At 42.4% G+C, this 27329-nt stretch overlaps 1 protein-coding gene and 1 pseudogene across 3 annotated transcripts in view; one reads left to right on the top strand and one right to left on the bottom strand.

The window, feature by feature from the left end:
* The window catches only part of Dcdc2 (doublecortin domain containing 2), a 208089-nt gene that overhangs the window by 35053 nt on the left and 145707 nt on the right, over positions 1-27329 (bottom strand). The window lies entirely within an intron of this gene.
* On the top strand, positions 6969-7459 carry LOC118583829 (annotated as a pseudogene).

The following is a 27329-nucleotide window of genomic DNA, read 5'->3' as shown; positions in this document are numbered from 1 at the left end:
ATAAGCTAGTATTACTCTAACACCAAAACCAGGTAAAGATATACACACAGAGAGAATAAAATACAGACCAATATTTCTTATGAACACAAATGCAAAAATCTTCAATAAAACATTTGCAAACTTGAGTACAAATGCATGTCACAAAAATTATCTCCATGATCAAGTTGGCTTTATACCAGAGATGCAAGAATGGTTTAACATACATTAAGTGAATAAATGGATTCCAGCCAGGGAAGCAAGTAGACTAACTGCAGATCTTAACTTCTTCTCCCTCCAATTCTTCAAATTCAATCCCCCAGTTTCATCCCTGATGCAGCCTCCTTGCACACAGACACACACACATACACACACACACGCACACACACACACACACACACACACACACACACCTGCATTTCTAGTAAATCACACAGATCTTCCCTACAGACATCCCTCCCCAGACTCATTATTTTATCGGAGCCCCCAAATCCAACAGGCATTCCCTGAGAACCCACAGGACACTCTAGCCAGGAAAGCAGATACATTAACTGCAAATCTTCACCACTTCTTCCCTTCCTCCAAGTCCAGTCTCCAGCCTTATCCCAGCTCTGTAGGGGAACACCTACTGTAGCCTCTTGATCCTCTCTGATGCCCATCTATGATGGATCTAGACCTTCTCCAAAAACCCTCCTTCTCCCTACTCATCCCATTATCCCAGCCTTCAACACCAGCAGACATTCCCTGGGAACACTCCAGCCTCACAAGCCAGGGAAACAGGTGGGTGGGGATCTTCACCTCTCTCTATTCTCCTCCAAATCCAATCTTTCTGCACTCCCAGCTCTGTAGCCGACCACCTGCTACAGTCTTGTCTCACCCCCAACCCGCACCCTCATCCCCATCTCCGGTGGAACAAGTCACTGTTTGCCTCCAAATTTTCTTCCCACCACATATCACTTCATGACAGTCACCAACTCCAGCAGCATTCCGTGGGAACCCACAGGCCACCCTAGCCAGGAAAGCAGGTAGCCTGACTACAGATCTTCACCCCTCCCTCCTCTCCACCAAATTCAATCCTCCAGTCTCAACTTCATCTCTATAGCATAACACCTGCTGCAGCCTTCTCCTACTCTCTGCCCCTATCTCCAGTGGGTCCAGATGATCTTCTCCAAACTTCCTCTACACTCATCCTGTTATCCCAACTCACAACTCTAGCAGTATTTCTCTGGGAGCCAAGCACGACAGAGAAGTAAGGAGGGCAGCAAACAGGTAATCCACCATATAAACAAACTGGAAGACAAAAAAAACACACGATCATCTCAATAGATGCAGAAAAGATCTTTGACCAAATTCAACACCCCTTCATGATAAAAGTCCTGGAGAGATTAGGGATAAAAGGGATATACCTTAACATAATAAAGGCAGTTTACAGCAAGCCCATGGCCAACAGCAATTTAAAAGAATAGAAACTCAAAGCAATTCCACTAAAATCAGGAACAAGACAGGTCGTCCACTCTCTCCATACCAATTCAATATAGTACTTAACTAGATATATAGTCTTAACTAGAGCAATAAAACAACTGAAGGAGACCAAAGGGATACAAATCGGAAAGGAAGAGTTAAAGTATCACTATTTGCAGATAATGTGACAGTATATACATAAATGGCCCTAAAAATTTCAACAAGAAACTCCGACAGCTGATAAGCATTTTCAGCAAAATAGCTGGATACAAAATTAACACACAAAAATCAGTATCCTGCCTATAGAAAAATGACCAGAAGGACAAACATGGTATCTACTCACTCATAAGTGGATTCTAGATATAAAGCAAAGAACAATCAGACTGCAACCCACAGAACCAGGGAGGCTATATACATAGCATGGGGAACCTTAGGATGACTGTGGTTTATAATAAGTTTGGTACTCAATTACTGGGCAAGCCTCAGTGAAACATTTCACTATTAGGATAAGAATTTGTACTGTATCAAGCTGATAATAGAAAAAATAGATAGATAGATAGATAGATAGATAGATAGATAGATAGATAGATACATAGATAGATACATAGATAGATACATAGATAGATACATAGATAGATAGATAGATAGATACATAGATACATAGATACATAGATACATAGATAGATAGATACATAGATAGATAGATACATAGATAGATAGATACATAGATAGATAGATAGATAGATAGATAGATAGATAGATAAATAAATGACAAACAGACTGAGAAATCTGGGAAATAACACCTTTCACAATAGCCTCAAATAATATAAAATATCTTGGAGTAACTCTAACCAAGCAAGTGAAAGACCTGTATGATAAAAACTTTAAGACATTGAAGAAAGAAATTGAAAAAAATGTCAGAAAATGGAAAGATTTCTCATGCTCATTGACTGGTAGCATTAATATAGTAAAACTGGCCATCTTAACCAAAAGCAATGTACAGATATAATGCAATCCCCATCAAAATTCCAACATAATTCTTCCCAGAAACTAAAAGGAAATTTTTCAGCTTTATATGGAAACACATAAAAAGCCAGGCTAGCTAAAACAATAATGAACAATTGAATAATTGAATAATAAAGCATTACTATGAAGAGTATCATCATGCCCAATTTCAAATTTTACTACAGAGTTATAGTAATAAAAACGTCATGATATTGGCACAAAACAGAAATTTTGATGAATGAAATTGAACTGAAGACCCGGACATAAATCCACACACCTATGGACACCTGATCTTTGAAAAAGAAGCCAAAAATACACACTAGAAAAAGACAGCATCTCAACAAATGGTGCTGGTCAAACTGGATGACTGCATGTACAAGAATCTAAATAGCTCCACTTACCACCATGCACAAAACACAGAACTCCAAGTGGACCAAGGATCTCAGCATAAAACCAAATAGAAGAGGAAGCTGGAAACAGCCTTGAAGAAAGTGCCACAGGAAAACACTTTTTGAATACCATTAGTACAGGCACTTACTATTTATTTCAATAATTTATCAATTTATTATCAACAATTAATAAATGGGACCTCATGAAACTGTAATGTGTGTCTATACAGCAAAGGACACTATCATTCAGACAAAGCTGCAGCCTACAGAATAGGAAACATTTATTATTATCATTATTATTAACTTTCATTTTATCTAATTTTTGTGTCTTTCACATAATGTATCTCCATCCCATTCACTTCCCTGTCCCTTCATATCTGCCCTCTGCCCTCCCTCACAACCCTCCCCTAAAATAAAATAAAATTTATGAGAAAAAAAGAAAAGGAAAAATATCATCCTGGAAGCTGTAGTGTGACACAGTGAATCACCCAGAAAACCCATTTATCCATATAACTTTACTTGCAAGTGTTCATTGCAGAGTCATTGGTCTGGTTGAGGCCTCCGGATTCTGCTACACTATTGATGCTGGGCCCTCACTGGGACTCCTCTTGGTTATCCTGTTGGTGCCCTGTGTTGTGAAAATACTGCAGCTTTGGGTCTGCAGGACTGGCCCCTTCATGCACTCCTGCAGATCATAGATGAGGTAGATTTGGGGTGGGCCAACTCATAATCCTGGTTCTAGACCTGGGTAATTGCAGGGTTGCTCAGCTCTGCCCTGTCCTCGCTGCCAGGGAGAGATCTCCAGCATTTCCCTGGCTTTTTTTTTAAACTATATATCTGATAGAGGGCTATTATACAAAATATATAAAGAACTCAAAAACTAAATATCAAGAAAACAAACGACCCAATTGTAAAAATGGAGTACAGACCTAAACAGAAAATTCTCAAAAGGAGTGAGAATCACTTAAAGAAATGTTCAACATCCTTAGTCATCAGGGAAATACAAATCAAAACTACTTTGAGATGTCACCTTACATCTTATCAGAATGACTAAGATCAACAAAACATGTGACAACTCATGCTGGCTAGGGTGTGAAGAAAGGGGAACACTCATCCATTGCTGAAAAGATTGCAAAATTGTACAGCCACTAAGGAAATCAGCTTCCTCAGGAAGATGGGACTGGATCTACCACAACACCCCAGTTATACCACTCTTGGACATATACCCAAAGGTCACTTCATCTTACCACAGAGACACTTGCTTAAATGTTCACAGCTACTCTATTCATAATAGCCAGGAATTGGAAACACCCTAGTGTCCTTCAATAAAAGAATGAATAAAGAAAATGTGGTGCATTTGCACAATGAAGTATTTATTACTCAACTGTTCAAAATAATGAAATCATGTAATTCATAGGTAAATGGGTAGAACCAGCAAAAAGTCATCCTGAATCATGAAGACAAATATGGTATGTATTTGCCTATATTGGGTTATTAACTGTTAAGTCAATGATAACCAAGCCATAATCCACAGAACCACAAAGGTTAGACATAGAGTAAGGGGCTGGGATAGGGGAATATCTTCCTAGGAAAGGGAAATAGAATATACACTCATGGGTGGATGGGGCAGGAGAGACTAGAATAAGAAGATAAGTGGAGAAAGGGAGTGAAGACAGAGACAAGGGAAGAAATACGGTGAGAGACAGCTAAAATTAAAGTCCATTTGAGGGGTAGTGTGGAAACCTAATGCAAGAGAAGCTTCCTAAAATATATACATATATGAAGATGATACAAATAAAATCGTCAAATAAGGGGGGATACAGAGCCCCAACTGGATATCTCTTGTCACCAAATGACATTTTTAGTACCATGACTCGATTACATCTAATTGAGTTGTTGGCAAAAGGGGTCCCATAGAAACTTCCAAATGACCCAGGCTGTTGCCAAGACTATAGGTTATTCTCCACAAACTGATGGCAAGGACCATTGCTAAATACAACACCCACACAACTCAATGAACATGAAGAAGGCAAGTTGGTGCCTGCATAGAGCCCTCACCCTTATGTGCTAGTATCTTTGGTAGAGGGAGGTACCCTGCATGCAAGTGTAATGCTGGCACAAAGTTTGGGGAATCACCAACCAATATCTGATTTGATTTAAGGCCCACTCCATGAGATAGAACCCATACCCACACCCAACATTGCTTGTGTGATCAAGAACTCGAGATTAGGGCTGTAGAGATGGCTCAGAGGTTAAGAGCACTGGCTGCTCTTTCAGAGTCCTGAGTTCAATTTCCAGCAACTACACAGTAGCTCACCAACCATCTATAATGAGATCTGGTGCCCTCTTCTGGTGTGCAGGAATCTATGCAGACAGAACCCTGTATACATAATAAAATAAATCTTTAAAAAAAAAAAAAAAAAGAACCCGAGATTAGATAGCTCAGGGACCTAGAGGTAAAGCAAATACTACTGTTCTTTAAAAAAAAAAAATGTAGCAATAAAATGACTCCTAGAGATGTTCTGCTATACTCATATATACTCATAGATCAGTGCCTTGCTCAGCCATCATTAGAAAAGCTGAGAACAAATACAAGACACCCACAGCAAAACATTATGGAGAGTAAGAGATCTTGGAACACTCAGCCCTAAATAGGGTATCTCCATCAAATTCCTCCTCTCAGGGGTCAGGAAATTCTACAGAAGAGAAGACAGGAGTGGAAGAGCTAGAGGAGAGATAAAGGCCAGCAAGTTAACAAAGCCCTCTGAATCATCAGGATCAACACACATATGAAGTCACAGAGACTGGGGCAGCCTGCACAGGGCTGCACAGGGCTGCACAGGGCTGCACCAGATGGGGTCCTAGAGCTGAAAGAGAAGTGGACATATATTTTCATCCCTAACCCAGAGTTTTCCAGTTGACAACCACTTGGAAATGAAGGGAAGACTTCCAAGGGAAGACTTTGCTGGGGAAACAAACTATTCTCATGGGTAGGCTGTATACTCAGCAGTAGATGGCCAATAGATAACAAATTCAATAGCATATCTGGAGACTCCTTGTCTCACAATGTCAGGTCAGGACTCTGTCCTTGTTTGTCTTTTTGGTTTTTCTAAACTTACTAGTTTTTATTTTATTTATATTTTTTCTTCTCCCTTTTTACTCTATAGGTCCTTTGTGTATCTATTATGGCTTATAGTTTAGTGTTTCTATATGATTCCTGTGTGTGTAAATGAATGGGTCTGTTTCTTGGCCCTTCTTGTGGGCTATTTTCCTTCTGTTTGCTTGTTTTGTTCAATTCCTATGTGTTAGTTTTTGTTTTATCTTATATTTTATGTTGTTTTATTATTATAATCTCATAGAAGCCTGTTTGTTTTATAAAGAGAGACAAGAAGGGGACAGATCCAGATGGGGGGAGAGATGGAGGGCACTGGGAGTTATAAAGTGAGGGGAATCCAGAGTCAGGATACATTATGTAAGAAAAAATATATTTCCAATAAAAGGAAAAAGTAAAATAAAATAAACCATATAAATGTACTTAAAAACAAAAATCACATGATCATCTCAATAGATGCAGAAAAGCCTTCTGACAGAACCCAACATGCCTTCATGATAAAAGTCCCAGAGGGAGCAGGACTAGAGGGAACACACCTCAACATAATCAAGGGCGTATATGACAAACCGCAGGCAACATTATCTAAAATGGAGAAAAACTCAAAACATCGTCATTAAAATCAGAAATGAGACAGAACTGTCCACTATCCCCACTTGTTTTCAGTATAGTAGTTGATGCATTAGACAAAGCAATAAGATAAGAGAAGGGATGCAAATAAGCAGTCAAATTAACCCAATTTGTAGATGATATAATATTATACATAGGACGATCCCAAAGATTTCACTGGAAAACTTCTGTAAGTGACCAACACTTTCTACAAAGTAACAGGATACAAAATCAGAAAATGAGTATCTGTTCTGTATACCAACAACAGTCATGCTGAGAAAGAGACCATGGACACACTCCCATTCACAATAGCCTCAAAAAATCAACTGTCTAAGAATAAACATAAAAGAGTTAAAAGATCTCTACAACGAAAATGTCGGAGGGCTTTTGGGTCTTGCTGCCGCAGCTAGTCAGGCATGATGTTGGGTGCTGGCCCATCTTGCCTGACTCACCGTGCTCAGAAAGGCGGCAGTAATGATAATGTGGCAAGCAAGCTGAAGCGGGATGACGGTCTCAAAGGATCCGGGATATCAGCCTCCACACTGGACAAGCTGCTTGTTAAAGATGAGGGTTACTACCAGGGTGGAAATTTTCACTTTGAAACCAAAGTTCCTGATGCCTACAACATGGTGCCGCCCAAGGTAAAATGCTTGACTAAAATCTGTCATGCCAACATCACAGAAACAGTAAACTTATGTCTAAGTTTACTAAGAGAACATTCAATTGATGGCACTGACTGGGCACCCACTAGGACATTGAAGGATGTTGTTTGGGGATTAAACTCTTATTTACTGATCTTTTGAATTTTGATGACCCACTGAATATTGAGGCTGCAGAACATCATTTAGGAGACAAGGAGGATTTCTGGGACAAAGCAAATGAATACATCAAACGCTATGCCAGACGATAAGAGGAGAGATGTGAGGACTTTGTGACAGCTGTCTCTGATGTGAAACAGCTCGAGGTAGCCCACCTCCCCATCCTCATACTCCCTGTCAGCCCCTTGGGATTGTCCCAGTCTTGCAACCATGTCCTCCTGACTACACAACACAGCAAGGAAGTGTGTCTGGGCCTTGAGAGCATTGTCTCCTTCCCTTAACATGTTTACTGGCTAGGCGGTGGTGGTGCACGCCTTTAATCCCAGCACTCGGGAGGCAGAGCCAAGCAGATCTCTGTGAGTTCGAGGCCAGTCAGGAAAGGTGCAAGGCTACACAGAGAAATCCTGTCTCAAAAAAACAAAAACAAAAACAAACAAACAAAAAACCCATAGTTAGCACCCTACAAAATAGAGGTAGGAAAGGACTTCCTGAATAGGCCTCCATTTGCCCAGCAACTGAGGACAACAACTCACAAATAGGAGCTGGTGAAACTGAAAAGCCTCTGTACAAAGAAAGGGACCCACCACCCAGTGCGGAGGAAGCCCACAGAGTGGGAGGGACTTCTTTCCAGGCCTACTGGATTCAGGATTAGCATCTAAAAAGGAGCCAAGAAAACAAAAGGAGCTGGAGAGATGGCTCAGAGCACTTGTTTCTCTTACAGAAGACCCAGGTTCAGTCTCACAACTGTAGGGAGACTTTTCTGTCCTGCCAGCCAGCTCCCAAATAATATTAATTATGAAGGCTCAGCCAACAGCTTTAGACTTGTTTCTAACTAGCTCTTATAACTTAAATCAACCCATTTCTGTTCATGTATGTGCTGCCCCGGGGCTTGTTTACCTCATCTATGTGCTTTTCATGCTTCTTCCAAGTCTAGCTGGCGACCCCTGGCCTCCTGCTTCTTCTTCCCAGCATTTTCTTAGGCTGGTTCTCCTGCCTAGCCTTCTCCTGCTTAGCTATAGGTCAGTCAGCTTCTTTATTAAACCAACCACAGTGACATATATTCCCACAGTCCAAAGGAATATTCCACACACACATCATCTATAACTCCAGTTCCAGGGGATCTAATACCCTCTTCTCACATCCTCAAGCACCAGGTACACATGTGGTGTACACACATACATGCAGGTAAAACACTTATATACATAAAATAAAATCAATCTAAAAAATTTTTGTAATTAAAAAAGAAAAAGAAAACAACCCAATTTTAAAAATGAGCTATGGTTCTAAACAAAGAGCTCTCAAAGGAGAAATAAACATGGCTAAGAAATGTCACAAAAAGTATGCAGCATCCTTAGCAATTAGGGAAATGCAAATCAGAACTACTTTGAGATTTTCTTTCTCCCTAGTCAGAACCACTAAGATGGGAGGCGGGGATTGACAACAAATGCTGGAGAGCAAGCAGGGAAAGGCGCAGCCTCAGTCACTGTTGGCGAACTGCACACTGGTGGAGCTCTGAAAATCAGTGTGGAGAATTCACAAAAAACTAAATGTATATATACAGTATAGCCAGCTATACCACTCCTTGGTATATGCCCAAAGGACTAGAGTAGCCATAGAAATCAGGAAAGTAAAAAGAGATCTCTGGGTGCTGAAGTCCAGCTTCAGCAGGGTTCAGGTCCCAAAGAGAAGTTGTGGAGTCTGTGGTAGAAGAAAAGGACAAATGTACAATCTGAGGGTTCAGCTCCTCTCTTTCAACCAGAGAGAGAGAAAGACTCTTTATTTATATAACATATTTGCTATATAAGTCACTTTTACTTCCCCATTAAATAAATGTCTATGGTGGAAAAGAACAAAATACACAATAGACAGTCTTATCTGAAACAACATCTTTGGACAACATCTGTTGTGGAATAAGTCTTTTGTACACTGTGAAGATATGTCGCTCTCATTGTTACTAAAGAGCTGACTGGATAATAGCTAGGCAGGAAGAGGTCAGCAGAAGAGCCAAACTGAGAGAATGCTGGGAAGAAGTGAGGGTGGAGTCACCAGCAAGATGCAGAGGAAGCAGATGAACATGCCCTACTAAAAAAAAAAAGTCACAGCCATGTGGTAGAGCATAGATAAGAAATATTGGTTAATTTAAATAGAAAAAGCTAGTTAGTAACAAGCTTAAGCTATTGGCTGATCACTTATAATTAATAATAAGCCTCTGTGTGGTTATTAGGGGAACTGGTGGTCCTGACGAAAATCTTCACCTACAAGCATCTGTCAAATCAGGAAGTTACAAATTCCTCAGGGTCTGTAAAGTATAGGACCTTCTGCTTTACAGCCTGTGTCTAGGCTGGCTACTCATGGGGTTATAATGTTACACAGTCTGAAACTATTTTTAACTTAACTTTAAGTTACATGTAGAATCATTTGATATTTTCTAAAATGCAAACTTTACAAAATTCTCAAAATAGGCATTTAACTGGCTGATTATAGCATTTTTCTGGTCCTCAGCTTTATAGTAGGAAGTTGTTGTTTCCATATGCTCGAAGAAAGGAAGATTCTGATAGCTCACTCTTTTTCCATCAACCCACACTATTCTTATTCTCTCTCTATAGGCTCCAGTATAGGGCAATGGATATACTTGTGACATCTTGTATCTAGAGCTGAGCAAAACAATTCTCAGAATCTACCCCATTAGCACCACAATCCTTGGGCACAAGGAAAACTCTTCCTACTATGAGTCTCCTTTCAGGTCAAGACCCCTGTCTTCAAAGTTTTCTCTCTGGAACAGGAATATATTTCCCCAGGGGCTGCATAAGCAGAAAACTCCCTGTTAGGCAAATAACTGCTCTGAACAGTGAAAACAGAAGTCAGCACACTGACTGAATCTCTTGGTGAAGTTTCACTGGAACTTTGTCCCGCAGTGTCCTCCACCTCAAGACTCAAGCCAAGCCATCCCTTGTGCCACGGCCTGCACCACCTGGAGATGGGGGAAGGGCCTGTACAGGAAGTAGTAGAAATAGGAGCTATAAAAGGGAAATGGGAAAAAGGAAGGGAAACTTTATGTGGGGAGGGAAGAGGAAAACATTGATGGAGAGGGACAGAGTGCAGATCAAAGCCCTCGAGGGAGGGACTAGAAAAGCCAGAGTCAGGAGGTCCGAGAGATTTCCAAGACAATATCAGCTAGAACTGGTGTCCTCGATTGCCTTCTGGAACTTGAAGGTAAGATCCTATTGCTGATGACACACATACTTTGGGCACAAGACTTAGAGGATTGATCTGGTTCTGACCTGGAAGCTGCCTCCTAGCAGAACTGGGTGTCATGGTATAGGAAGGTGCTATGCAGACCACCAAGGGGGAGAAGAAATCAGTAGTCCTACCCAGCTGTAAAATCTATGAGTGACAACAACGACTGGACTGGCAAGACAGCCGGAATGGTGTGACAGCAGCACTCTTCTCCTGTGGGTAAGCAAAAGCCATCTAACTGGACTTAGGGCTGCTCAATGGGAGGGAATTCCTGCCTGGTACTGTAAGCTAGCCAACTCCCTGTGGAAGAAGTCTTTCTGCATCAGATGGAGACTACTATAGAGATTCCCAACCAGTCAAAATGCAGAGAATAAGTGACTGGAATAGGTGGCCAACCCCAACTGAAACATCCATAATACAGCCTTAGCACCTAAAGCTCAGGGAAAATCACAAAAGGGAGGAGGAGAAAGAAGGACTCTAACAGCCAGAGTACCAAGAAGTGTCTTCTGTATATGGTAGGGAAGCTGAGCCCATGAATTCTCAACAATGTATTTTCCTAAACAAGATCAACATAATGACAATACCAGTCGATGCACCAATAAATAGGGAAAATTCTACATAATCTCACTCTAGATGAAGAGTTACAGGTGATCAGTTCCTGCTGGGGGGAGAGAATCAGTCTCCTCCAAGGACAAGCTTCCAATACATAGGTTAGTCAATCTTAAAGTGGTCAGCCTTACACACATGTACATATGAGCAAAGCTAAATGGATTCCATGGGTTACAGACAGATGTGTACATATATGTGAGTGAATGTGTATACATGAAACAGTAATATTGAAAGAAGAGATCATGAATTGTGGGGTACAGGAGGAGTTGGGAAGGGAAAAGGAGTGGCAAGAGTGATGTAGACATGGTGCTCGTGTATGAAGTTCTCAAAAAACACAATCATTAACTAAAAAAGAATACAGTTGGTAGATAAGATCAAGTGTCTAGGTAAAGAACTTGGGATAAGAACAGAAGCTAGCTTAAGAGCAAATTCTGCCATTCAGCACTGCTGGGATAGGCAGAAGTCCCCAAAGATTTAAAAGGAGCAGCAAGAAGAGGGACAGATCAGAGTGGGCTTTCATGAAGGCTCTGGAAAATCAAGAATGGGGTCATCAGCATTAAAACCTCCCCAGTTTTCACATCTCGGTGGTCATCTAAGTGGGACAAATTTTAGTAAGGAGTGAAAGTCATATGGTGTGGGACGCGGCACAAAGAGGAGGTGAGGGAGGAGGGACACACAGTGTAGACACATTTCAAGATCACTGGCTGAGCAGCAAGGACCACAGTTCTGGAAAATCTATCTCAGAGGTCCAGGGAGTCTGGGAGGGATGAGAAGGGGTTAGACCCCATCTCTTCTGACTCCAGCCTTCCAGAGAATTCATCACAGCGCCATAAAACTGTTGCTCAGCCTGAGTACCCAGTGCACAAGCATGTATCAGAAAATCCAAACACCCTCATAGAAACTCAAACAATCCCCACTTGCTCATGGCCAAATTAAATCAAAGCAATTCGTCGTGAAAGGACAAATGTGACCAGAGCTGTGTTTCATGTAGACACCCACCATCCCTTTACACAGATATTTATTGGCATGTATCCATGAGCTAAGCTGCTCTAATAGATTATACCACAGCAATCCAGTGCAGTGGGTGGAAGGCTCAGGGTCAGGAGGAAAAGAGGAGAAACTTGCGGGGTGGTAACAGCTCAGTCACAGGTCAGCCTACATGACAGTGCATTCTTCTTAGAATGTCAGTAACAGTCACCTAAGAAGGACCATTTAGCTTCAGCAGACTGTTGAAAATTCATACGAGAAATCTGGAAAATAAACAGAAGCTAAGGAAAACCTGGGCATACATTTTCAAACTCTGTCTGCAGGTTACCATAGAAGGTTGCTGCAATTCAATAATGATTTATAATGCTATGTAAATTATACATCCAGTGTGGACTTCAAGGGTTAAATACACTACTCCACCATGCAGATGGATTGAATGTGTGTGTAATACTTTCTTGTTGCTGGCTGTTGTAAATGCCTGACAAGAAGCACCTTCAAGGAGGAAGGGTTTGTTTGGGTTCATCGTTGAAAGTACAGCCCGCCATATGGAAGCGAGATGGCAGCTGCTTGTAGCCAAGGCTGCTGGAGCAGGGCTATGTTCTTACATCTGGGCAGATGGGGAAGCAAAGAAAGAGAAATGCCAGTGTTCAGCTGGTGGTGTTATTTTTTCCATGTCTCTCTGTCTCTGTCTGTCTCTGTCTGTCTGTCTGTCTGTCTGTCTCTCTCTCTCTCTCTCTATTACACACACACACACACACACACACACACACACACACACACACACACACACATTCAGTCACAGACCCTAGCCAGCTATGGCCTGGTGCAACTCAATTTCACAGTGGTTCTTTCCTCCTCAGTTAATGCTCTCTGAAAACACCCTTGCAGGCATGCCCAGAGGTGTGTCTCTCAGACAATTCCAAATCCAGTCAAGGAAGATGAACCATTACAGTGTGTTTTCAAAAGTTATTCCAATGATTACTGAGTCGTAGCTTTAACATTCTAAGGCTCCAGCTTTCTGTGAACAATTAGTGTCCAGGTACTTTAAAACCACACTGACAATGCCAATACCACTGTCAGTATGAAGCAACTAACTGCTTTCTGAGGCAGGTGCTGCTGTGAAATGAGGCCCTTGCTCAAGGTGCAGGGGCAGTGAAAATGAGCAGTTCTGAGCATGTCAGCCATCCCGAGGAGAGGGGCTGCCTTCCACCTGACCTAGCTGACACGGGTAATGCACTGGAAGTCTCATTAAGTCTGAGTTAATGCATCTTCAGCTTCTGTGCATCAGCAGTTCATAGATAAGTGTACTTCTACCTGCTTTAGACAACCAAAGTGAGACCTTGTGAATGGCTGTTTCAGGTGTTTATGAAATAGCCTAGGTAATTTATGGAGAGGATGAAATTTTATCAGAGTTGATGCCTTGCTAACAATATAATTTAGCTCTGATTGGTGGTTAATCTTCTATCTTAACATAAAGTGGAAATTGTAATGAATTCAGTTCAGCATCTTATTTGAATATGCATAAAGACAAGGAACAGTTGTCAGTGAGTGGATTACAGAATCCTTCCATGAGGTATTTTTTCTGCAATATCACCTACCTTGCACCAACTTTTATTTAAAATGGACTGACATAAATGCATTTCAATAATTCCACTGAAGTCCGTTTTAGGGTGATTAGCATAAAGTGGCAGGCCCTAAAAAGGAGCAGCCTAAGGAGGGGGTACTGCTTCTTGGCATGTCACTCAGGACAGGGAGTCCTCATGTGATCATTTCTTCCCATCAGGAGTGAGGCTGGTGTTTAGAAAGTTTAGAAATGGTATCTTAGATGCCCTGATTTCTCTCTTACCTGATAATAGAGAAGCAGTAATTATCCACTTATTTTCATCTTTGGGAAAAGAAATAGAACAATCCTTTATTGGATTTTTCTCAAAACTCTGTAGTTTTCAATGTTTCAATTTTGTTAAATATAGCATAAATTAATTTTTATCTAGTCATTATATTTTATATACTTCCAGATCAAATAAGACATAAATGTTGGGAAACCTAGAAAGGTATCTATTTTCAAGTAGACATGCTGATAATAGCCAAGGAATGTTTCTCCATCAGCATTTATCTAGAGTGACATGTAAATTAATAATAGTAATAAAAATAAAGCAACATTAGTCATGATAATAGTGATTATCTAACAATTACTTGTATTACATATATTAGCTCATTTACTATCCACAATGACTTCATGAAAGAATTATCACTACCTCCTTTGCACAATGATTTCCTCTGGATTAAACACTCCCTTCCCTCCTGCAAGGTAGAAGGTGCATTAGATCCAGGAAGTTAAGGAAACATTCAAGACTCAGAGAACCCAGGAAGTTAAAGAATGTGTGAGATCCCTCCTCAGCTATATAACTAAGGACAGCGGAGAGGGAAGGGAGGCTCTTCAGTGGAGCTCCCTGCAGGCTGGGTGGGGCATTCCAGGGGTGAGTTATCATACATGCCGCTGGGCGTTCCAGTGGTGCTGCTGCTGCCTTTGAGTCACCCCTCCTCCTGTAAGTAACCCCTCACTCATGCTTCTCTAAGTAACCCCATGAGCCTAGACCTGGGTGGGACTGTTTCTTTGGTCTGTCAGTGGTGCCTTATCTGGAGCTAATAGATATCTGCTCAAACCTCCCCAAGGAGTCACACACACCTGCCTCTTATAGATGAAAAATGGGGACACTGAGTTCACCACCAGTGCTGGGAACATGATTCAGGTCCAGGAATCTGACATAGGAGTCTACATTTTTCATAACTCTGACACATGTTTGTTTGCTTAGTTGGTTGGTTAGTTGACTTGGTTTGGTTTTTTGAGACAAAGTTTCTCTGTGTAGCCCTGCTGTCCTGGAACTTGCTCTGTAGACCAGGCTAGCCTTGAACTCAAAGAAATCTGCCTACCTCTGCCTCTGGAGTGCTGAAACTAACAGTGTGCACCACCACGACTTGGCCACATTTTTTAATCTGACAAGCGTGAACATCAATGTATGGAGACATTAGCTTCATAGGCGTCAGTCAGTTAGTGTGAGTTGTGGGGAGGGTAGTATTTTCCAGGCTAGCTCCTAAATTATAGATGAAAAGAAACAAATCCAAACTTTAAGTACGGAGACAGCAACACTGGGCAGTGGGAAGAACTAGGGGGCATTAATACTTCTAAACTCATGTTTGCAACACAAATGAGAAAAAAAAATTAGAGAAAGAATATTCCTTAAAATCAATCAAAATTGTACAGTTGGGTAAGAATTGGAGAAAAAGGAGCAGAGAAGTGTCGATTAGAACTTTCTGGTGAAGTCAGACATAAGAAGGAAGCAAATGTGTCCATCTGGCGTGTGCCTTGAAGGAAGCTGGGGAAGTAAAGTTCATCTGTTTTTGGCTTTAATGAACAGGAAGTCAAGAAATTTCAACGTAGCTTTTAAAAAAGTACTTTAACTTTTTGTTGAATCGTCTGACCATCTTTTAGGATAATTTTTCTTCCAGATGAAGTCAAAGTATATGTTTTCCTAACTTACATTTTAGCTTTTGGGATCCTTCCATATAAAGTGGAATGGATTTGCCAAAACTAACTGCAGTTTTAATGCCTGATTCTATCAGAAATCCCAGGGGGCACAGACTTCAGTGTGGGACATAAACGTGACATAACTAATGCACAGCATGGGGCTGTCTTCATTCCATTCTTTCCTCAGAAGTGAAGGGCAGGCAGATTCATTTCAGGGCAAATGGTGAACACCTGCACGCTTCCTTGGCCAGTCTATGCTCACGTGGGCTCATAGAAAAACCAGTTAAAACAGGATAGAAGAACAAGTTGACCTATAGATATAATTGTAGCAGGATCTATGTGCAGTAGAATAAATTAGAATACAGAATTAAATAGCTGCTTCCACGATGAAGTCACCAAACTACCACAAAGCTGTTTTTATTTTCAATCATATCTACTTATTTGAATATAGATAGTCTCCCTTTTTTGAGCAAAGGCTAAAGTTTTACTTTTTTAAAAGACTGATTAAACTGTAATTTTCATGTGACTATATATACAAAAACTGATTTTTCTCCTTTCCAAAGCTAGCAGCCAAATGAATTTAGCATGCATTAATGTACTTCATAGCTGGGTTTAAATGGGAATTGGCAAACTGTAAGAAAAGTTTCTGGAAAAGGCTCTTGAGCAAAGAGGAGCTTATAATGTCACTGAAACCGTGTCAAACTGAAGTGACTTCATTATGAACACAGTCCTAAGTCCTAAGTGTATTCACACAGTCCAGTTTCATTTAACTGTACCATGTGTTGTTCTTAACCACATGTTAAACTAAATGGTTTCAAAGCAGATGATGAAAGTCCATGCAGTGACGTCAGTGGTTAGAAAGGAGGCTCGGGCATGGGCTGGCACGCCTGCACACAGGGCACAGCTGACACCAGGGAAACAGAGTGCTTCAGGAACCCCACCCAAAGCACCGAGGCCTTTGCTTTGTACATAAAATATGATATCTCATCTACCGAGTTTATCTACTTTACCAGTCATTTGTGGGGTACACACCTTCATCCTAACTCTGGAAAGCCCTATGACTTGTCAGAGATGTACAGAGTGGTGAGTGAATGACTGATATGCCCCCAAAGACATGTCTATGTTAAGTAAACAGTCCATGTAAATGTTTTGCACATTCGACTTACTTCCCTGAATTTATAAGCTTGTAAAAATAAGCCATGAATTACTTAGCTCAGGGATCATGTCGAGAAGACACTTTATAACTTATCATGTGCCGAGGATTTTCAGCTAGCAGTAACTGCCATACTTGTCTATGTAGCCACCAAAGTGGCCCTTGGAAAGAAAAGAAAATCTGCCAGAGGGAGAAAACAGTACAATTCCAGTTCATTGAAAGAGTTTAGGAGCAAATTCTGTTCACTGGGGTACTGAGATTTCCCACCAGAGGTAAGAAACTTCCTTCCAGGGCATCGGTTCACCTATGTAGTCCTGACTTCTCTAATACAGAGGGCTGTAGCCATGCCTAACCAGCACCTGGGTTCCACCAGCATCAAAAGGAAGGGGAGGGGAGGGGAGGGCAGAGAGAGGGGGAAGGGAGGAAAGAAGAAGGGGAAGAAGAAAGGGAGTCGAGAGGAGGTCTCCCAATACGCAGTGCAAGGACCTGGACTCACCGGGAACTGGCTCTCCTCCAGCTTTGCTATCTATTAGTGCTTTCATTCATTCATTCATTCATTCATTCATTCATTCATTTACTCTCTGGCCACTGTCTCTGTAACAACCACCACACTGGTTCCTTCTGAGCTCAGGAGCACAAAGAGGAAGCACTTTAGGGAAACAGCTATGTATGTATACACATCGGCACACAATCTAAGGACATCTCCTTGGGGTGCAGTAGTGAAGAAACCCCTCAATACTAGAACACCCAGACAAGCAAAGGGGAGATAGGTAACAGAGCTGATGTGAAAGAAGCCAGCCAAGCTGAGGGTATACAGGTTGCAGAGCCACATGGTCAGGTATGTCTGAGAAACAACCAAGGGTCCCAATGCATGGGAAACACTAAAGTGAACAGAGGGGACCATGACAGGTGAGGACTGGCAGGAAGGAAGGACCAGCCAGTGGAAGATGCTTTGTAAACCAAAGAAGGGAGCTGGTCCTCAAGAGTGGAGGTTATAGCAAGGTTTTAAGCAGAGGACAAAATGCTGAGATTTGCATTTTGAAAAGACCTCACAAGCAATTTAGATCTGAGCTGTACAAAAAACTACTGGGAAGCAGTGGGTCCCCCTGTCTGTTAGCCTACAAAGTCAGTGGACAAATGAGACCTTGGTATCTAAGGGGGAGGTGGAATAAGGAAATGTATCAATGAAGAGGTCAAGACTACACAGGGAGAGAAGTCTGGGGGTAAGGGAGGACTAAAGAGGATTGTCAGCGGTCAGTGTAGAAATCAAGTTGTAGGAGTGAGGGAAGGAGCTGAGCTTTGTGCTGGGGACCCTACAGTGATAACTCACAGGTCTGTGAAAGGGAGTAATAACAGCATTGTTGCTTCATAGCTGAAGTAATCAAGGTAGATGCAAATAAGCACTAGATGAGAGAGAAAACTCGTGGAGCAAAGAGGACACGTGATATGAAGTTACAGGGACTGCTGGGTTTGATCATGAGTGGCCACTGCTGTGTCATTTCATTGGAAACTTGAGAACTTAAAAATGAGCCCAACATGTTAATCCATAAACCGTAGGTTAGTTGAGATATAAAGGTGGAGTTTTCTTTTATAGCAGGCAATGAATTGGACCCATTGCTACTCTGATCTTCTCTGCTCTCTTTAGCTGAAACACTGGTGTGTGTTAGAGTGTGTGTGTGTGTGTGTGTGTGTGTGTGTGTAAGCATACAGCCATATGTGCACACACATAAGGAGTGTGTACTGATGCTTGAAGTTTTGAATGCCACAAGTCAGAAGGTGAAGAGTCGTAGCAGCCCTTCTTGAGAGGGTTGTCCTGGGTGTCAGAACGGCTGCTAAAGGTGGGAACACGACAGCCCCTTGGCCACTCCATGCACTGTCGGCCATCCCTCCTCCATGTACCCACTCCACCCTGCTCTGCTTCTATGTAGACAGCACCAGACCCAGGGACTGTAAAGACTAGTTAACTCATTTGAGTGTGCATGCCTTCAAAGGAAAGACTGTATCTTGCTCATCTTTGTGTTCTCAGCACCTACGATGCTAGTCTTCATGGTCAACTTGACTGGACTTAGGGTCAACGAGGAGACACACCTCTGGGCCTGTCTGTGAGGGCATTTACAGAGAGATTTAATTGAAGGTTGAAGGCTCACCCTGATTGTAGGTGGCACCATATCATAGGCTGGGCTTCTAGGCTAAATAAAAAAGCAAAAGGAGGAGGGTATCCAGAAGTTGTTATATGCACGCATGAAACTGTCTAAGAACAAAACTGATTAATTTGTAAACACAGAGACAGCGAGCTCAGCACAGGCCTTCATTTCTCTATGCTTCCTGACTATGTGTGCAGTGTGGACAGTCATGACATGCTCCCATCACCAGTATCTTCCCCTAATGGATTTTAGCTACTCAAACTGTGAGCCAAAACAACCCCTTGTCCAGGAAGTTCCTCTTGTCAGGAGTTTGTCACAGTGACAAGAAAGGTAACTGGTACAGGTTATTAGAGCAATCATGAACTAGAATGACCACGGATGAGCTTCTGACCTGCGCTGGAAACACGCCTCATGGAGCCATGTCAAGGAACACAGCACAGAAAGCAGCTGGAAGGGAGGCTCCTTTGCAAGTTGTCAGCGTCTGTTCTTCTTTCAAGGCTCCTCTGCTGATTTGGGGGTTCCTCCCACACCTAGGCTTGTCCTAAATGGCCACCGGGTCTGTGCCCATTAAACCTTTAGAAATTCATAGCTGCTGTGGGATTCCAGGGGCTTTATTAATTTTTTAAAAAATGGAACTAAGTGTACCATTTCAATGTAATGCCAACATAATTAAGATGTCAGCAATAATCTGTGAGCATCACATGTTCAACAGCTTACTAGATGTGTGTGGTAACATTTTACTTGTGATCTAACAAATAAAACTTATCTGGGGAAAGGAGGACAGGGCCAGTCAGTAGATTAGTCATAGAGGCCAGACAGTGGTGGCACACACCCTTAATCCTATCACTCAGGAGACACAGATCGTCTGCCTCTCTGTGAGTTCAAGGCCACACTGGGAACAGAGCCAGGCATGGTGGCATACACCTTTAATCCCACCACTTGAGATCTCTTGTCTTTCCTTGGGAAGGACACAGGCCTTTAATCCCAGGAAGTGATGGCAGGAAGCAGAAAGGTATATACAGTATGAGGACCAGGAACTAGAAGCTTTTAAGCAGTTCAACTGAGAACTCCTTCCCAGTGAGGACTCAGAGGCTTTCAGTCTGAGGAAACAGGATCGGCTGAGGAGTTGGCCAGGTGAGGTAGCTGTGGCTTGTTCTATCTCTTTGATCTTTCAGAATTCACCCAATATCTAGCTCCATGGTTTGTTTGTTTTTTTAATAAGACTGTTTAGCATTTGTGTTACAGATGTGAACAATCCAGATTAGAAATGGACACAAGTAATAAATGAACAAGTTTGTCCCTGACTAGAAAAACATGCAGTTTATCATTGGATAAGCATAACACACTCGAGATAGATAGATAGATAGAGAGAGAGAGAGAGAGAGAGAGAGAGATGCAAACCCTTAAAGAAAGACATAAATATATATGAAGATGGATCCCTCAAAACTAAATCTTAGCCTCTGATGACTTTATCCACTATTCTAACTACACTACTTGGCTCTCCTTCCTATAGTCCCCAGTGTCAATCAGGCATATCCTGTAACTCGGTGATGTAAAATAACTAATCCTAGTCAGCCATGACTGCCTTGGATATGAAGTTTGATCTCTATGGTTACACACACACACACACACACACACACACACACACACACACACACACGGTTCTAGAACTCCAGCTCTTGGGGATGTTTGAAACTCGTTTTTATCCTTTAATCTGACTACCTATTCAAACTAAATGAATATTGAAAGAAGTAAAGACTTGAAATTGATTTCTTGCCTTGACATCATTAGTGTCATTACTGGCACTAACACCAGAGCAGTCAGAGTCAGCACACACCACTGAGACTTCACGCAGCTTGCTACTCTGACACAGGCATTCCCACTTGGTACTTCACACATACACCCATACTGTGCCTCCTCTCACTTACATCCTGAATCACTCCTTAGTCAATAAGTATTTATTCCTTGTCACATGTGTGATCCATGCTATATAAATCACTACAGAAGTCAGTGAAGACTTTCTTAAAAAAGAAAAGTTACAGGCTGGAGAGATGGCTCAGAGGTTAAGAGCACTGGCTGCTCTTCCAAAGGTCCTGAGTTCAATTCCCAGCAACCACATGGTGGCTCACAACCACTTCTAATGAGATCTGATGCCCTCTTCTGGCCTGCAGGGATACATGCAGGCAGAACACTGTACACATAATAAAATAAATCTTAAAAAAAAAAAAAAAAAGTTAAAATCAGAACTCCCATATGACCCAGCCACAGAACTCCTGGTTACAAATTCAAAGTACTCCAAGTCAGCTTACCACAGAAATACTTGCACATTACTGCGTTATCCACAAAGCAGAAATGGAATCAGCCTATATGTCTATCAACAAATGAATAGATAAGGAAAGATGATGCACAATAGAACTGCATTCTACCATAGAGAAAAATTACAGCAGCAGATACACCTGGAGATTGTTACATTAAGTGAAATAAGCCAGACTCAGAAAGATAAATATGTTTGTCTTTTTTAAATCATATGCAGACCCGAGATTATGTATGCATGTGTGTTTGCATGTGCATGTTGAAAAGGAATCTTAAAAAGAAAGGAAGAAATCTTAACGGAGGTTAAGGAAAAGAAAAACTAGTGGAATGCATGTGACAAGAAAACAGAAAAGGGGACTATTTCTAGCTAAGAAAAGTACCTGCAAGAAGTGGTCAGCAGGATGTGGCAAGATAGTAGATATGGAAATGGATAAGGACAAATAGAATAACACACAGATACACACACACATGCTGTTTGCACACACATATGCTTTATTACTAGCTATGTATGTTGTATAATACTAAAACCATTTTTATATACTGACTTTAAAAATAGGTCAGTGTTCTCTTTGGATATAACATCCAGTGATTGACAGGCTTTGATTGATACCCATCTCCTGCACCCAGATCAAATATTGCACTACATTTCTAACACAATGAACAAAAGTCACCATTTCTAGCCGGATGGTGGTGGCGCATGCCTGTAATCCCAGCACTCGGGAGTCAGAGGCAGGTGGATCTTTGTGAGTTCGAGGCCAGCCTGGTGTACAGAGCAAGATCCAGGAAAGGCGCAAAGCTACACAGAGAAACCCTGTCTCGAAAAAAAAACAAAAAAAAACAAAACAAAAAAAACAAAAAGTCACCATTTCTGGACTCAGGTGTATTACGTTCACAATTTGCACCAGAGAGTATGGTGAAGTTATGCACTAAGAGTGAAAATATCAGCAGCACATCTGTGTGTGAGAACCCTATCTGACAATGTCAAGGACAACAGAAGAAGAACAGGACTATTGGCTCAGAACCCTTGACAGGACAGCTCACGGGGAAGGTCATGTGAACTAGGCAGCCCTCACACAGTCAAGTGTGCGCCAACTCCAGGCATGAGCTGGGAAGAGGCCAAACCATTTATCAGAACAAGTCAGGAACATGCTGGGGGATGACTCTGGTTTCCCATTTCCACATCTGCACAGACCACACAAGGAAGTCAACACTGGAAAGCATCCATAGGGAATGGTTCTAACATGGAATCCTTCAGGCTTGAAAATGCTGACACATCAGGTAAGACTGGTGCTCCAAGGAAGACTGGGAGAGCAGAGACACAGGAAAACGCCGGCCCGTGACACAGCCTGAGGAACACTGGGCTGTCGGGTCCTCCCCAGCAGAGAGGAGAGAGTGGCATGCAGGAGCATCACAAAAACCAGGGGGAAGCCTTTGAGAGGAGGCCAGGGTATCCAGGAAATAGGAGTAAAATGCACTGGTTTGGTTAGGGCACCAGGCAACACGGATGCCTTTTGAAAACAAACATCTATGCCACAGGTAAAATCTTCTGTCACTCAGTAAGCAAATGTGAATGAATGAGACCAACTCCAGCAGAATCTACAGTTCCCAGGGAACCTCCCACTTTCAAAATAGAAAACAGCAGAAACACTCATCTGTAAAATGTTCCGTGTAGGAATTAGAGCGTGAAATATTGGAAGGGCAGCCACCACTAAGGAATCTATTGGACCAGTCTTCCACAGTGAACTCTGGGGAGCAGAGAGGATGAAGTGAGAACATGTTGTGGGGTTTCTTAAGAGAAGAACAGAGATTGTGAGGCCCTTCCAGACCAAGCCAGGTCAGGCCACAGCCACAAAGCCCATCTGCTAACAGCTGTTGCTCTCTACAGAGCCCTCTGTCCTTCTTGACAGGTCTTCCTATGCTTGCTCCTGGGCTGACACCCCAGGTGGCAGGAGAGAGGGGACCAGAATAGGTGCATGTTGTAAATGACATCTTAGCTGACATGACCCTTTTTAAGCAGGTGGGGGAAAGGAGGGTATGCCAAAGATGTGCAGAGACCTGAGCGAGAAGGGAGACAGGAAACACCAGACTTTCCCATTGCTTGCCAAGTGCTCAGAGCAGACACCCCACCCCTCCCAGCTCTCCCTCAGAGGGGCATGCCATGTGCTTCCACACTTGTACTGTTGCTCGGGCGGGTGGAAGGTTGGTGAGTGTGAGTCCCTTCCTTCACGGTTCCCACTGAACACACATAGCACCCAGCTGGTAGTGTAGACCCATTTCCGGTTTCTACAGAATTGGATCTAATAAACAGAAAGGCATTCAGCACCACAGTAATTAGGTGAAAATCAGGGTGGAAGATTCTTTCCATGTGCCAGGGTCAAAGATTACCATCTAAAGTGGAAAAAAAAAAGTGCCTGTGTCCAGGTTGGAGAAATTTACACATTGGGTCTTAAATGGAGGCAGTTTTTACAGCATTAATTGGAGATTTTTAGCAGCAGGTGGTGGGGTTTCTTTTTATTTTGTAAAGGAAAGTCTAAGGGTTGTCAAATGGCCTGGGTAGAAGTGGATTATTTTGAGGATTTTTTTTTCCCCAAGCTCTCTGAAATGAAGCTTTTAATGCCTGCCGTGTAATAGCCTTCTTTTTCCATGTAAATGTGGGATCAATCTAGTTTTAAACAGAAAAGATTTTTCTAATGCGTCTTTGGTATTTTTCAAGCTGTGATACAGCTGATAGGAGTGCTTATAAAATGTAAATTGTAGGAAATTCATATTTATAAGCTTTTCTGTTTAATTTTAGAATGCTGACTTTTAAACATTTGCTAATGAAGAACTAGGAGAACTGTATTATGCACTAACTTAAACATCCAGACTCCACCTAGGCGATGGAGAAGAGATGAACCTCAGGTCAGTCTCTAGAGAGAAGCTGACTCCGTTAGGTGCTGTGTAGCTGCCATCTTCCTTGGCGATTGGAGACCTCCACCATCTTTGACTTTTAATCTTCTATGAACAGATACTGGAAATCACAGCTCTGCCAGCTAAACACTTGAAGACACACAAGCTTTCCTGTGCTGAACCTAGACTAGTTCCCTACAGCTGTTGTAGCATTACCACTGTGTAATTATTACCTCAAAGGTCTGGAGGCCAGAGTCTCACAGGTTCTGTCCTGGGCTAACTAGACGTGCTAACGGAGCTGGGATCCCTTCTGAAGGATTCCTGAGACCTACACCCATTTGTCATTTCTGGCCACAGCACTATTTGGCTCGTAGGCCCCTCCATCTTTAAAACCAGCCCTGAGTGGTGTGGGATCATAACAGATCTCCTGCTCCGGTGACCTTTTCACGTATTAAAGAACCCTTAGGATTACTCACATCTATCAGTCATACACAGTCACCACCTTATTTGGGGTCAGCTGATTGGCAACTTCCATTGCCCCTTGCAGCCTAGCGTTCATTCACATGGGTCTGGGTTTGGGTGCAGATCTTTGGGAGCCGTTAATCTGCCTAACAAATCCCCAATGAGCCATTCAGGTAAAAAATGTAAAAGACTTTCATACTATGGGAATCCCTGCTTTTCTTTGAGGACTTTTTCCAAGACCCCCAGTGGATGCTGGAAACTGCCAATGTTAGCAAACTCTGCACACAACTGTTGTTTCTGAATGTATGCCCAGTGCAGTGTGGGTATGACAGACAAGAGATGAGTTGCACCCCAGACTGGATGGAACAAGGAGCAGCCCAGCAAGATAACACTTTTCAGAATGACAAGCAATTGAAAACACAAACTGTCTGTTTGGGGGGGGGGGGGGTGTTTTGTTTTATTTTGTTTTTTTAATGCTTTTGGACTATTTTACCACGGGTAAATGAACCTCTGGAAAGTCATACTGCAGAGAACCAGAAACTGCTATAGAGATTTTGAAAGAAAAGGCAAATGGAAGAGTTGATTGGGTCTATAGGGCTTGTGTTAGGTTTTCTTCTTGATGTGTGACCACATCCCTGAGTTACTTCAGCTCACGGCTTGAGGGTACAGGTTCCATCATGGTAATGGAAGCATCTCACAGCAGTGGCAGCAGATGCCCAAACTGGCCACATCTTTGAGGGGAGAGAGGCCAGGCTGGATGGGAAGCTGTCCTAAAACTCTCTAGCCCTGTCCCTATGGCCCAACATCTCCCAGATAGTCCAAAAGGTACACAACCACCTAAAACAGTGCCACCAGCTGGGGACCAAGGGTTCAAACATATGGGGCCGGGGGTGGGGGGGATACTTCACATTAAGCCACAGCAGAGTTGTCTTTCTAGAACATTCAAATTCTAATATGATTATTTTTAATCCCAAACACTGTAGCTTCATATAACCTAGAATAAATATTCACACGCCAATAATCCTAACAGCTCAGCAAGCCCGGGGAAGGGACCACTTGAGCTCAGGCCTTCCAAACCACTGCGGAGAAGATGAGGAGACCTCCAACTCAAAGAGAAAGTTTAATCTAGGACAGAGGCGTACACCTGTAATCCCAGTATTGGGGGGCAGAGGCAGGAAGATTATGAGTTATAGGCCATCTTGGCCTATATAACGAGGCCCTGTCTCAAAATTTTAAAAAGTTTCATGCTCACATTGTTTTATAGTGTGACCTCCCTAAGGGTGTGTTTCATGCCCATGCTTTCATCAGGGCTACAGAAATCAAAGTGGCTCTCCCAAACTCCCACGCAGACCAGGAGGCCTGTGACCTAGCCTCTGCCTCCTTCTCCACATACCCAGCCTGCTGCATCATTCACACTCCCTCTCCTTCCTGCCCCACCTGAGCACCTTCAAGGAATAGTATCTTTAGAGACGATACACTAAAATAGCCAAAGTTTCTTCATTGTTCACTAAGCAAATTTTATTGATCACCTACTATGTGCTAGACACTGGGCCCTGAACCTACTGTGCTAGGGCACCGGACCCTGTTCTAGGAAATGAAGAAGAAAACACAAGCAAAGCTCCCTGGCCTCGTAGACTTTCTTTGGTGGAAGAGGAGGAACAATGAAGAGAAAACCAATAAACAAGGATACTCTGTCAGGAAAGTCTTGTTGAGTATGTGGAAAGTGGTGTGGTTTCCAATAGGGTAGTGAGGGTAGGCCTCTGGAAAAAGTTAACCTTTAAATAAAAACTTGAAAATATGAAAGTTAATATCTGGAAGGAGATTGTTCAAGCCAAGGAGATAGTAAGCACAAAAGCCCTGAGGTGGGCAGACAGGAAAAAATAATATTAGGAAGTCCTAAGCTCTGCCCTGTGAAAATTATACCAAAGTCTTGTTTGGAAGCCTGGGGACTAGTGAGTCTCCTCTGCAGCTCTTCATTTTCATTGTAAGAGTCTCTCTCCTCCATTTTTAGGATGTCCATACAGGACTGCACACGGTACTTGGTGGTTAGCACTTGGTACAGAACGATGGCAACCAGAATTTGAATTACAGCACCCACACAACAAGCCAGGTGAACAGAACTGATTCCAGTTCTGAGGGATTTTATACCCTCTTCTGGCCTCTGCACATGCACAGGTGTGTATCACCTTCACACACACACACACACACACACACACACACACGCGCGCGCACACATACAGACATACACATGCATGCACATACACAAGTGTGCACACACAACTCATGTGCACACATGTACACACATTCATGTAGATATAAATATACACACAATTGAATAAAACAATTTTTTAATGACTAAGCAGCTCCAATAGGCCACTTTTTATTCATTTATGGAAGTCTGTGGAATAACGGTGGGAGTCAGCACCAGAGAAGCTCAAAGTCATCCCTGAGGGGGAGGAACATAGGCAAGACACACTTTGACTGATTTATGCCTAGTCCTCCAGACAGTCGTCTAGACAGAGCCAGACTGTGCTCAGGAAACACTCCGCCCCACTCCTTTCTTTTCCACACCCCTGCCATCTGACCTTGCCTTACTTCTGAGAGTTCCTTTGCTTTCTGCCTGCCTCCCTTGTGAAAACATT

The sequence above is a fragment of the Onychomys torridus genome, chromosome 5 (assembly GCF_903995425.1).
Source record: "Onychomys torridus chromosome 5, mOncTor1.1, whole genome shotgun sequence".
Classification (NCBI taxonomy): Eukaryota; Metazoa; Chordata; class Mammalia; order Rodentia; family Cricetidae; genus Onychomys; species Onychomys torridus.
Note: the sequence above shows the minus strand (reverse complement) of the source record. Positions and strands in the feature narration are given on the sequence as shown.